This window comes from Camelus ferus, chromosome 17 (assembly GCF_009834535.1).
Source record: "Camelus ferus isolate YT-003-E chromosome 17, BCGSAC_Cfer_1.0, whole genome shotgun sequence".
Lineage (NCBI taxonomy): Eukaryota > Metazoa > Chordata > Mammalia > Artiodactyla > Camelidae > Camelus > Camelus ferus.
Genome location: NC_045712.1, coordinates 39,258,756 through 39,271,476, shown reverse-complemented (window position 1 = coordinate 39,271,476; position 12,721 = coordinate 39,258,756). Strand labels below are relative to the sequence as shown.

General features: G+C 46.2%; 1 long non-coding RNA gene across 1 annotated transcript; it reads right to left on the bottom strand.

Annotated features, from left to right (window-relative positions):
* Positions 1 to 1,466: 1,466 nt before the first annotated feature.
* LOC116657247 lies at positions 1,467 to 4,947 on the bottom strand. The gene is made up of 3 exons (XR_004312317.1): positions 4,636 to 4,947; positions 4,059 to 4,136; positions 1,467 to 2,440 (listed from the first exon to the last, which is right to left on the bottom strand). It is a non-coding gene; the product is annotated as an uncharacterized LOC116657247 (long non-coding RNA).
* Between the last annotated feature and the right edge of the window lie 7,774 nt (positions 4,948 to 12,721).

The window sequence follows — 12,721 nt, the reverse complement described above, 5'->3', positions numbered from 1 at the left end:
GCCCCAAACTCAACTCACCACGGAGCCTAATATCCAAGTTATAACTTCCCCATGAAACGTATTAATAAAGGATGAACTCTCCCAACCAGGTTCCAAGGCCCTAGTTCATTCTTGATGTTCCTGGAGATTTCATTCATGCATGCATGCATTCATTCCCACACTCTTTGCTGCTGAAGATACTAAGATAATAAAACCCTATCTCCACCCTCGGGTAGTTTGTATCAAGGACAGGAGTCTGACTGGTGAATGAAAAGTGCAGGGTGATAAGTACTCCAAGGGCCCTCCAGGTTGGGGTGGGGCCCCTCGCCTAGGGAAGGGAGGAGGAGGTCTCAGCCAGGCCTGGAGGAGCAGAAACACATAGGAGTGGGGCGGGGATCATCCACTGCAGCCAGTCTGGTGGCTGAGTCAAATTATGACAGAGTCGGATGGGAAAGCGAGTTCACAGCCCTGACTTCCCCCTGAGAGTCTGCAGAGTCCATGTACACTCTATGACTACAAGTATGTGCTTGGAGTGCAGAAGGGAGTCTGGAGGAGTGAGGGCTCCACTGGCAACCCCAGTCCCCAAGTTACTGGCCGGAGGCTGTGTTCCCAGCTCCTTTTTCTGATCAGATTTCTTGCTGGCTGGTTGGCTAGTTCCAAAGCCCAGCAACCCATTCTCAGTACTATCACCCCAGTAGACACTTGCAAACCTCACTTCTCTTTTTGGAGGTGGGGAGGTAATTAGGTTTCTTTATTTATTTAATGGAGGTTCTGGAACCCAGGACCTCCTGCATGCTAAGCATGCACTCTACCCCTGAGCTATACCCTCCCTCCCATCCCTGCTCCCTGGAATCCTCACTTCTATCCCAGTATTTTGTCCATCTGAGAGTGCTTTCAATTGATCAGTGAAGAAATAGGAATAAATTCCTGTCCACACAGTCAATGCTCTAACAACCTCAGTCCTTAGCACACAGTCTTAGCAGTTTTGCTCCTACGCACAGCGTGGCCCACCTTTGGTAATTCGTTCATTCAGAACTATTTATTATGCCAGGCCCTGATCCAAATGCTCCCCTGCCCCAGTCCTCCTGTGACTGATGGCTAATAATTATGCGGGCATTTTTAGCCTCACTAGCAATTAAAAATGTGACAATGAACTACTATTTTTCACCTGTCAAATTAGCACTGCTTTGTTTTCAAGAAAATACTCTGGGCTAGTGAGGAGGCTGTGAGACGGGCACCTGCAGTACATTGTTAGTGTTAGAAACGAGACATCCCTTCTCGAGAGCGATTTGACGATGAGCATCAAAAACCAAGTGTTAACACTCCTTAACCCAGAAGTGCATCTGGAGGTTTATTCTAAGGGAATTTTCAGGATTTAGACAAATCCTGATACTAGCTGCCACGTATTAAGTGCATACCATGTGCTGTGCACTAAACGCATAAATTATCTCCTGTACCAACAAAGATTTCACCAAGACATTGTTTTTAATGGCAAAAAATTTTAAAACAGGCTATCTTTACAATAATAGAGAATGTTTAAACAGATTAGAATAAGTGCATAAAACATAGTACTATGCATTAAAAACTGTATTTAAAGAATTTTAAATGCCATGGGAAATGTTCTTATATATACAGTATGTTCTAATATATACAGTTCTTATATGTATGTACAAAAATATAGACTATTTAGACATGCATAAAAATAACACTGAGAAACAAGTCAAAATACTACTAGATGGAATGGAAACTTTTTTTTTAAAATACTTTCTGCATTTTCCTATTTCTCTACAGTTGGAGTGTATCTCTTTTATAATGAAAAGGTTAGAAAAAGGAAAACACACATGTGCGTACACACACACGTGACATCCCCCTGGGTGTAAGGAACTCCTTAGTTCATTTTTCCCTTCGGACGGCTACCTCCTGGTCCAGTCCTGGTGAGTCAGCCACGTCGTCTGAGTTTTTCATTTTCTCTTTGCAAAATGAATGTGATGATTCTGGCCTCTCCGCCTTGCAAAGATAGTTGTGTGCTGTAGCTACCCTTGCTTATAAAACCCCAAGTGAATGCTAATCACTGTCGTTATTAACACACCAGGGCTTTCTGGGAGAGCTGAGTCACAGTTACTGTGACATCATCAGTGAGGCGCGTGTAAGGAAGGAATGGCCTCCTGGGACAGGACTTCGCGTGAAGCCTCCTCTTCCTGGAAACCTTCCTCCTGTATAGGTTTCCAAGAGGGACTGAAGGTGGAGTTGTGTATCCATCTACTGTCGCTGGTACCAAGTGACCTTACAGCTCAGTAGCATACCACCAAGCATTGTTTCTCACTCACAGATCAGCTGGGTTTTGGCTGATCTCGGCTGGGATCAGCTGGGTTAGGCTCCAGGCTGCCATTTGGGTCCGAATCTGTTCTGCATGCCTCTCATCCTCCCGGGACCAGCAAGCTAGCTGGGGCATGTTCTTCTCCTGGTGATGGGAGAAGCAACAGAGGACACACCCAATCACACAAGCACATTTCAAACCTCTGGATGCGTCACATCTGCTAATATCCCCGAGATGAGCCCAAAGTCATGGGGCAAGAAAGTGTTTCCCTCCCAAGACTGGGAATGGGGGTGTAGGTGGACTCTACGAAGTCACACGGCAAAGGGTGTGGATGCTGCAGAAGATGAGGAAATGAGGCCAATAGTTCAACCTGGCACAAGGACCCCTGGGAAGGTGAGATGAGCCAGGAGGCTGTTAGCTATCTGACTGCTCAGGCTGAAGGCGAGGAGGGAAAGAGACTGGAAACACAGGCTGTGACCTGTTGGAGGCAGCTGGGAAACACCTACTCTGAACTCCTTGGTTCACACAGACAACATTTACTGGGATTTGGGCTTGGAGCTTGGTGGGGCTCTGAGCTGGGACGGGATACAGGTGAGTAGGAAAGCGGGAGTCTATTTGCTCACGTTTTCCTAATAAACTTTCCGCAGCTGCAAGCCCACTGCCATGCTTTAAAGGCACTTGCATTTGCAACACTCCTGCCTCTCGTGTTGCCGTGGTTTTCAAAGGTTGTGTGTATTTTTATCATCTCGAGACCATATCTCAAGCACTTCTTTCACACGTAAAGATCTTTATGAGCTCTCCCCGGGAAGATCAAATGGACGTGTCCCCAGTCTGGACTGCCAGAATCATCGGATGGTGTGGTCTGTTGCCTGGGATGCAGGGCTGGGGGCAGGAAGGTCTGCCTGCCAGGGCAGCGTCCAAGGACGGTGGGGAGTGGGGAGCTTCTACAGGACCAAGTCCCCGACTGTGCCCTTTATACGTCTCTGCGCCAGAGTCTGAGTCTTAATGGAGATGAACAGGGCCCGGCTGGAGGGCTGAAGGAACCAAATGTACCCTACAACCCTGGAAGATGGAGACAAGCGTAGATCAAGGGCTTCACCCCAGCAGGAGAGTCTGGGGTAAGATGACTCTTTTTACGTGGAATGAGGTGACTCAGCGCAACTACAAAACAGAAGTCTCCTCTTCCTTCTGAAAACCAATAGATATATAAGGAGAAAAAGCCTGAATGTGGAATTCTGCCAAATAATGATAGCTGTCCCTGTTAGGTTGGCACCTGTCTTGCAAGAGGTCACTGTAACTATCAAAAGTCAGGGGTTGGACCCCAGTCAAATGACGAGAAAAGTCATCAGTCACATCCCCAAACACCTGACCAGCACTACTCAAATCCATCAGGTCGGAGCAACTGCCACAGCCAAAAGGTGCCTAAGGAGATGTGAAAAATGCAATATCCTGGATGGGGTCCTGGGATAGAATAAGACATTCAGTAAAAATTAAGGAAATCCAAATAAACTGTGGTTTTCCATTAATAATAATGATCAATACTAGTTCATTAATGGTAACAAATGTACCATCCTAGTAAGATGTTCATAGTAGAGGAAACTGGGTACAAACTGCATTGGAACCCTGGGTACTATCCTTTAAACTTTTCTGTAAAGTGAACACTATTCTAAAAAAAAATAGTTCATTAAAAAAAAAATTCAAGGTTTGAAAGCACAGCCTTGGAAGCCAGGCTTCCTGGGGTCCAGTCCCCGATCCTCCTTACCTTGGGCAGATCACTTAACCCTTTCTGCTTCGACTTCCTCTCCATAAAATGGGAATAATCGTAGGACCTCTGATCGTCCTGGAGACCAAATGAGTTAAAACTTGTCAAACTCTGGAAGAGTGTCTGGCACTGAACAAGTGCTCCAAGTGCTTATTTGGTTCATAAATAAAGCTAAAGGTGTGGGTTCACCTCAAATGTTCTGTAAAATGGGAGGACGTGTACATTCGCTGAGTTTAAATTTCTCTTAAAAAAAAAAAAGGAGCATGCTCAGGGCTCAGTTTGGGCTCCACTGTCCCAGAAATCCCGTGACCCTGCCCCCTTCCTCCAGCTTGGCCTGAATTTGGTTCTTCCTGTTCTTTCTCCTGATGGTGTCCCATTCTTTGCCAGGTTGAGACCGGATGACTCAGCCTGGAAACCTCCCGTCAGGAAGGAGTCATATCAGCACAGGCAGATACACCGTGCTCTTGACTGTCGACCTCTTCTTTCTTCCCCGGGAATCTCCTACTGAGTCTAGGTTCCAGCAATACCCCGAGACACCTCCCATCCCACCACCCTCCCCCAGACTCATAGCCCCTACCTGCTAGCTGTCTCTCCTGCCTGCACGGATGCCCTCCCAGCTCAGAGAGCCTTGGTAAAGGGGGAACATCCCCACCCGACAGGATGCTTAGGAAATGCGTGTGTTCCTTATTGCTCAGGAAGAGGTCTCTCTAAAGAACAATCCTGAACTTTGTCCAAACGCTTGAAAGCTTGACACAAGTCATCTTCCTGTGAGCATCTGAAAAAAGCCTGAGTTCAAGCAGAATCCGACCCACACATCTGCTGTTTCCTTCAGTCAAGACCTTGAGTTCCTGGAGCTGTTTCCTGCCCCGGCTGATGGCCACACTCCTCTTTGGAGCTGCCAGGTAAAACAGGAGCCAAACCCTGCAATGTGGCAGTAACAGAAAATTTGAAGCTACGGGATGAGGCTGAATCTCCCAAAACTATTCCCTGGGGGCCCCCACTTTTTTCTAAGGAGATCTATTTCTTGTCTAAAATCCTGAGACACTGGTGAAGGCGGTCATTAATAAGACTCTCATTTTATAGGTGAGGAAGCCAAGTCCTTCTGGAGAAAATGGAGAGTTCAGGCATGTTTCCTCTTTGGAGAAGGGGTTGCAATCCTTCATCCATGTTCTATTTGGGGTTAGCTTCTTTGCTTTTCTCTGCTAGCACTTGGCAATGACCTACATAGACCACATGCCTAATAATAACTTGAGTTTTATTAGCACCCAACATTCAAGAGCCTCTGGGGATTTGGCAGAAAGCAGTATTTAGTAAATCATCTGCTTGTTGCAAACAGACCTTACGCCTCTGGGGCAGCCTTTGAAGAGAAGAGGCTGCCGGCTGGGAGTATCAGGCACAGCCGCCGCTGGTCTGACTTTTTTCTTTTTCATTTTTTTTTTTGCTTTTGTATGGAAGTCTCTAAGACCATGGCTCACTTGCAAAGGGTTGACATTTGGGATCTATAACAACTAGTGTGGCTCAGATATCAACCAGTCAGAATGGATGCTGGCCAGAGGCCCCAACCAGGACTCTACCCCGACTCCCATCCCTAGTTGGCCAGGCATTGGCCCTAAAGCTGCAGGTTTAGGAGAAGGTCCAAGGAAGTCTAGGGAAGGGGTCGAGGTGGTCAGGGTGATGAGACAATCACTCTACCAGATGCTATGGAAATAATTCAGTATTTAACCAGCCGACTGTCAACCCTCTATACCCACACGTTCTCAGTTCCTGGGAAGTACAGATCCATATTACATGGCTGAACACAGACGAGTTCCTAAGCATATACGACGCTTAACCTTGGCAGCCAGGGAGCAGTGGTACTTAGCTTCAAGAGCCTCAAGGATTTCATTTTCCTGCATCCTACCTCCCCTTTGGTCCACTGGAGCTGGACATGGGACTGAAGGTGGGTCAGGTGAGTGGTTACCTGAAATGGACAGGTGTGAGAAGAACAGGGGAGTGGGTGCAAGTCACAAAGGATCACATGAGATGATCAAAGTTAGGGAAGCCCAAGAGGGTCCCTAAGTCCAGAGGATGGTGTAGAATTAGATGTGAGAGAGAGGACAGAACAGGGCAGCTGCTGGGGAGATCCCAGGACAAGAGGGTGGAGAGGATCAGAGAACAGTGAAGCAAGAGGGTCTAAAACCATTGGCTTGAAGGCTCCACCATTCCTTACCAGGAGGGGATTAGCTGTGGTTAAAAATGTAGGGAGCAGGGGAGCTACTCAGTGCTCAACAATTCTTAGAACCTCCTTGTAAACAGATTTCCCCAAGTGTTTGTGACTCATGCAGCCAGTTTTTTCTAGAAAAGTTGTCCCAGATGCCAAAGCCAATGCTTAAGAAGGACTTTTGTCATTTGAAGGGCTGCTTCCCACTGGGAAAAAGTATGATTTGGTTGGGTGGTCCTTTCTATCCCAGTGTCCAAATTCTCTAGGGCAGGGCAGCTTTATAAATTTTTACCAGTACAGTAATTCTAACATAGCCCATTTCAAAGTGGGCTCGAAGGCCACTGGCAGTGCAAGTATTCTCCTGAGAGATGCAAATTGCTTTTCAATCGCATGAGTCCTTTCTTCTTTTCAGAGCGAATGCCACACAATCCTCCAGCTGTCATTATGGAGAACTAACAGCTTCTTACTAGTAACTTATTAAGCGAATCATTAAGGATGACTGAATTTGGAATTTGTGAACCAAAATTAGTATGTGACCGGAATTCTTTTATTCAGCATTCTTACCCCCATTTCTGCCTCCATGCAGCACCTCAGTGCCTATAGGCTGGTACCAAGGAAGAGTCAGGAAATTAAATGCCTTCTTTCCCCAGGACCCCTGAGTTTACTCCAGACCCTAATTCATCCATGGCTTTGGAAACCTCAGAAAATATCATGCCAATGGGAGTTTCAGGGGAAAGATCTTGAAATACCAATGAGTCAGAAGGTGAGTCAATTCAGTTCCCAATAGAAAACAGATGGCATCTTCAAAACAGGATAACCTGGGGAGGGATTACTTACCAAAGTGTGGGCGGAGGGCGGGGGACACAACCAGCGGTGCTGTAGCTGGAGCCTCACCTCCCTGGGTCCAAAGGAAGGACAGTGGGGACAGTTAACAGAGCCCGGCAAGAGAGGGTGTCTTGTTAGGCTCCTGGGTCTTGAAAGGAACAGTGACCTTCAACAGAGGTGACCTTGCAGGGAGGAAGCTAGGGAATACGTATCGTTCCCCAATTGCAATGTCCTTCCTTCTGCCAGGCCTCCTGCGTGGCCATACCCTGCCCTGTGAGAGGACACGGGGACTGCTGATGAGCTTTGGGCACAGAGGGGCGTGGGGCGGGGACCTGGGAGGCACAGGAGGCAAGAAATAAACCCACCAAGTCCTCGCTGTGGCTCGAGGTGGGAGGAGACTGGAGAAGCTTTCTTTTCTTTATGCATTTCTCCATTTTCCTCATATTCTCAAAATAAGTACATCTGACTCCTGTTTGGAGAAAATATGATTTTTAACTAAAAAAGGCAAAACCACAAACCACATCAAGAGCAATAATAACAACAAGGAGTCTGTCCCAAGGATGCCCCACCGGCCGGTACCAACACTCTCATTAGCCAGAACGGGAAGGTAGACCTCACCAGAAATTCTGTCCCACTTCGAACAGCCAGCTGACCCTTTCCCTCAGGGCACTGACCACAAACAAAAGCAAATGGAACTTCCCACGTTGTTGGGAAGAAGAGTCACTGGGTCCTGAAGAAAGTGATGCCCAACTTAAAGTCATCAGGAGGGTCCATGGCCTTGCAAACTGTTAGAATCTCTACAACAATTCTTTGTAAACGAAAGGGAGGCGCTCACAAAAGGTTATAACCACTGCAAAAGGCGAGAACGAACACATCCACAGCCCCCAGGAGGCTTGTCGCACGGCTCACACTTGGCCAGGAGGACACAACCTTGGAATTGAGGAGAAACACACACAGGACCAGAGCCAGCTGGGAGGGAGCGCTCTGTTTCCTATCAGATGGCCTCTTCCTCACTAGTCTTCTCCACCCCTCAGCTCCCTGGGGTCCCCGTGCCCAGGATCTGGCTAGGAGTCTCTCATGGGGGTCTCTCCCTACCTGCAGCGTGGAGGTAGATCCTCGGGTTTAGGACTTTTGGAGACTTCAGAGGGCACCCCACCTTTCTCTTGCTACCTGGACTGCCTTTGGCAGTGTGATTTCAGAGGGAAGGACAAGACAGATGAAGCCAGTGGAAACCCCATCTCACCACGAGAGGAAAATCATGGCAGAAGAGGGTGGGAAAAGAAGGCAAAATAAGGAAATGGGAAATTCATGCTAAAGGCTGCAAAGGTGATCACACTCTTTCATTGTCATTTTGAGTCCTTTTGACCTTTGGCACCATGGGGTCTGAGGCACTGGCAGACAGAGCCCGGAGGTTTTAAGGCTGGAGAGAAATGCAGTGGCAAGGAGAACTCCTGTCAGGGTTTACCCGGTCCCCATGCCCTCACCATCTTTTACACCTCTCCCCACAACCCAGAGGACAGAAACAGCCCCTGAGCCACACCTGGACCTCCTGTTGTTTGAAAACACTGAACCTGTCTTCCTCCCCAATTTAAACTATGCAATCTGACCTACAACTAGTGGTGCTTGTCCTCAGTACTGGGGAAGGCTGAGTGGTGGGTGCAGGGAGTCCAGAAACAGAGGAAAAATTTATGAACATAGAGCACTTATTTTTCCTGCAGGATTGGGATGTAGCTAAAAGTGCAGATTCTGGAGTCACACTGAGAAGGTCCAAATCCTATCTCCTCTGCTTCTTGTCAAGGTGACCCCCTTACTTAACCACCAGAGCCCTCTCACTTAGAACTGGGATGACCAGACCGATATGCTCCCTAAGGTGACACAATGTAAAATACACAGCATGAATTTGGACACATTCTTGCCTTAAAAAATTTTTTATCTGAAATTAATCAAGCCTCTAGATCTCTTACCAGTTTACAGGGAATATAGGGGACTGAAAAACAAATGAAGCAACACGACAAAGAAGCAAGCAGCCCAGTTCAGAATGTGGGATGTCCTACAAGATAAATGACCTGGTGTCTTCAAAAAAACCAATAGCATGGAAACGAAAATGAAAAAAAGGAGTGGAAACTTACAGAACAGAAGGAACCATCAAAAGAAATGTGTGAGCCTTGTTTGGATCCTGATTTGGAAAAAAAAGCCATAAGACACAAATGAACTTATTTACAAAACAGAAACAGACTCACAGACACAGAAAATAAACTTATGGTCACGAGGAGGGAAGTGGGTGGGAAGGGATAAATTGGGAGTTCAGGATTTCCAGATACTAACTACTATATATAAAATAAATAAACAACAAGGTTCTACTGTATAACTCAGGGAACTATATGCAGTATCTGGTAGTAACCTATAATGGAAAAGAATATGTAAAAGAATCTATTTGTGTACATGGATGACCAAAACATTATGCTGTACACCAGAAATTGATGCAACATTGTAAACTGACTATACTTCAATTAAAAAAGAAAAAAAAGAAACAAAGGGAAAGAAGAAGGAAGGAAGGAAGGAAGGAAGGAAGGAAGGAAGGAAGGAAGGAAGAAAAAGTCCTAAAGAAACATCCTTGAGAACTAACCTAATATTAAGGAATAGCTGTTAATTTTGTTAGGGTGAATAATGGCATGGCAGGTATATTTCTAAAACGTCCTCACCAACTACAGACGTACACACAAGCATTTATGGGTGAAACAACATGACATCTGGGATTCAGAGTGTCAGGGAGTAGCAGGGGGCAGAGTTAAAATTGTTGGAGCTAAGTGATGGTTGAAGCCTGAGTTTTCATCTTACTTGTCTGTCTATATTGTGTATTTTTGAAAAATTTCATAATGAAACATTTTAATATAGGCACAAATAAGTGACTACAATGATGTTAGGTTGGATTGGATCCCTTCGGTGGGACCTCAGCATCCATCAGGTTTACCTGCGCTTTCGTGCATGGCTGGGGTGGGTGGTTCCACCCAGCTTCGCTTGCTTCACTTCCAGAATGAGCCACACATCGTTCTGACCTGAGGCATGGGATGCCAGCTAGAGTCTGCTCAGGTCACCCCCCACCCAGCCGTGAAGAGCCCACAAGTGCAGGGGTGTCAGTGCCCCAGGTGCCTTGCTTTTTTTTTTTTTTTTTTTTGAAGTGTAGTTTATTTACAGTGTTGTGTTAGTTTCTGGTGTATAGCATAGAGATTCAGTTATACATACATGTATATTCTTTTTCATTATAGGTTATTATAAGATATTGAATATAGTTCCCTGTGCTATACAGTAGGACCTTGTTGTTTATCTTTTCTGTATATAGTAGTTTGTGTCTGTTAATCCAACTCCTAATTTTTCTCTCCCCCTTTCTTCCCTTTGGTAACCATAAGTTTATTTTCTATGTCTGTGAGTCTGTTTCTGTTCTGTAAATAAATTCATTTGTGTCATTTTTTTTTTTTTGGATTCCACATATGAGTGATACCATGTGATATTTGTCTTTCTCCGTCTTGCTTCATTTAATATGACAATCTCCGGGTCCATCCATGTTGCTGCAAATGGCATTATTTCATTCTTTTTATGGCGAGTAATGTTCCATTGTATGTATATACCACATTTTCTTTGTCTAGTCCTCTGTTGATGGACATTTTGGTTGTCAGGTGCCTTGTTTTAAAGGTGCATAAACTGTGGCTGTGTGAAGTGAAGGGACCCCTCTCATGACAGGTGGTCGTGTAATTGATCAGGACCCTGCGGGGTCTTCCTGGGACAGACCTCTCCCCTATATCCTCTGCAGTAGCTCCTGTCTGAAGTACTCAGATAATCGTATCTCATGCATATTTCCTGAGTTTTTCAGACACTAAAAACCACCACCAAGGGAAGAAATTAACTACTTGATGATCATAAGCACAGAGCCCCCAGACCTTCTGGCGCCTAAGGTTTGATCACCATCAACAAAGCTGAGACTTGTGCACAGCTGATCACAGACCCTGGGTTGCCCAGCCCTCAGCTGAGCCTTTTTAAAGGCTCCTTTCGAGGAGTTTGAGTTTTTTTTGGGCCGGAGCCACTCATTCTCCTTGCTCAACCCTGCAGTAAACCTTTCTCTGCTCCAGACTCGGACGTTTCAGTGTTGTTTGGCCTCATGGTGCTTCGGGCACATAAACTTGTGTTTGGTAATAGTTTTAGCAAAGCCAGCGCAGGAGTCTGTGCCTATGGTGGGTTGACCCCGCTGGGGGCAGCCCCTTCCCTGGGTCCCAGCAGCTGCCAGAGCTCACTTCGCCCCAGGGGAACTGGGAGGGACACCCCCTGACAGGTGCTGGCCACCCCAGCACAAGGCAGAGAAATGACCGGAGTTACGTCCACACTCAGTGCCACCTAGGGGTAAGTGGTTGCAGCTTGCACATGCTGGGAATTCTCTCCCCTCCATCTCATTCCCACCTGAAAGGGAACTGCTCTGAGCTCATTGTAAGCCACCCTGGGTCTGTTCTCTTGAGAGCTGGGCCCATCTGTTTGGAGGCCTCCGTCTGGGAGTGGAAAAGGAATTCTTAAACTACAACTCTTCTGATTGTCTCTCTGTGTGGCTGTAGTGTATTTGTTGTTTGTGTTTTTGTGTGTATAGTTTTGGGTGTGAGCCACTCCGGCTTGTGCAGAATGGGGAAATTCTACCCTCTCCACCTGGCTTCTTTCCCTTCTGAGAAGTGAGCCATTTTGGGCTCACTGAAAGCTACTCTGGGTCCATTCATTTTTGGGAGCCAGGCCACTTTAGAAGCATGTCTCTGGGAGTAGAAGGGAAATATTGGGGCTACACCGTGTCTGATCTTTTGTTTGTGGGACTACGTTTGTTATTTGTGCGTGTGTGTGTGTGTGTGTGTGTGTGTGTGTGTGTGTGTGTTTGTCAGTACTTGCAATGGTTGGTTGAGGTGTCTGGTGAGTAACAAGGCTCTTGGGTGAAGACACCAGGGTATCTTCCCCTATAGTACTGAATGTTGGTTGGGATTTCCCCTTTCTAGCCTTGGTCACTCAGCTTCATCTCTGACAGGGCCTTAGTCGAGGTTCTTCGCTTTTTTGGAGTTAGGGAACGGTGAGACTGTTTTGAATTGTTTTCTAGATATTTGATATCATCGGCTGTGAATAATTAAGTATGGATGGTCAGAGCTCTGTTCCTTTTTATAGTCCCCCTAGGATATATTTTTCAAAACAGAGATCTTCAGTTATGCTCCCATAAATGAAAGAAAATGATATTTTTTATTGTAACACTGTGGGCTCAGGACTCCCTGAGATCTGGAGAACAATGGCTCTTATTGGCTCTGCTATTATATCAAAGTGGGCCTTTTGCAATTGTTTAATCTTTTATCTTGGGGTGGGGTGCGTTTGTGTGTGTGTGTGTGTGTGTCCATCTGTCCGTGTACCTGAGTCCAAATCCTGTTCTCTCTTCCTGATTTTGCTGAAAGTGAGGCATGTGGATATGAGTGAATGGCACATTATTGTCTATTACTGTTAGTTCTTGAAATTGAGGTGAATATTTGGGAACTAGAAAAAAAAAATCCCTGAAAATGGCCAAGATGGTGGGTTTTATAACAGCAGGTAGAGGAGGAATTTACATTTCTCCTCCTGTGCCTTTGAGCTG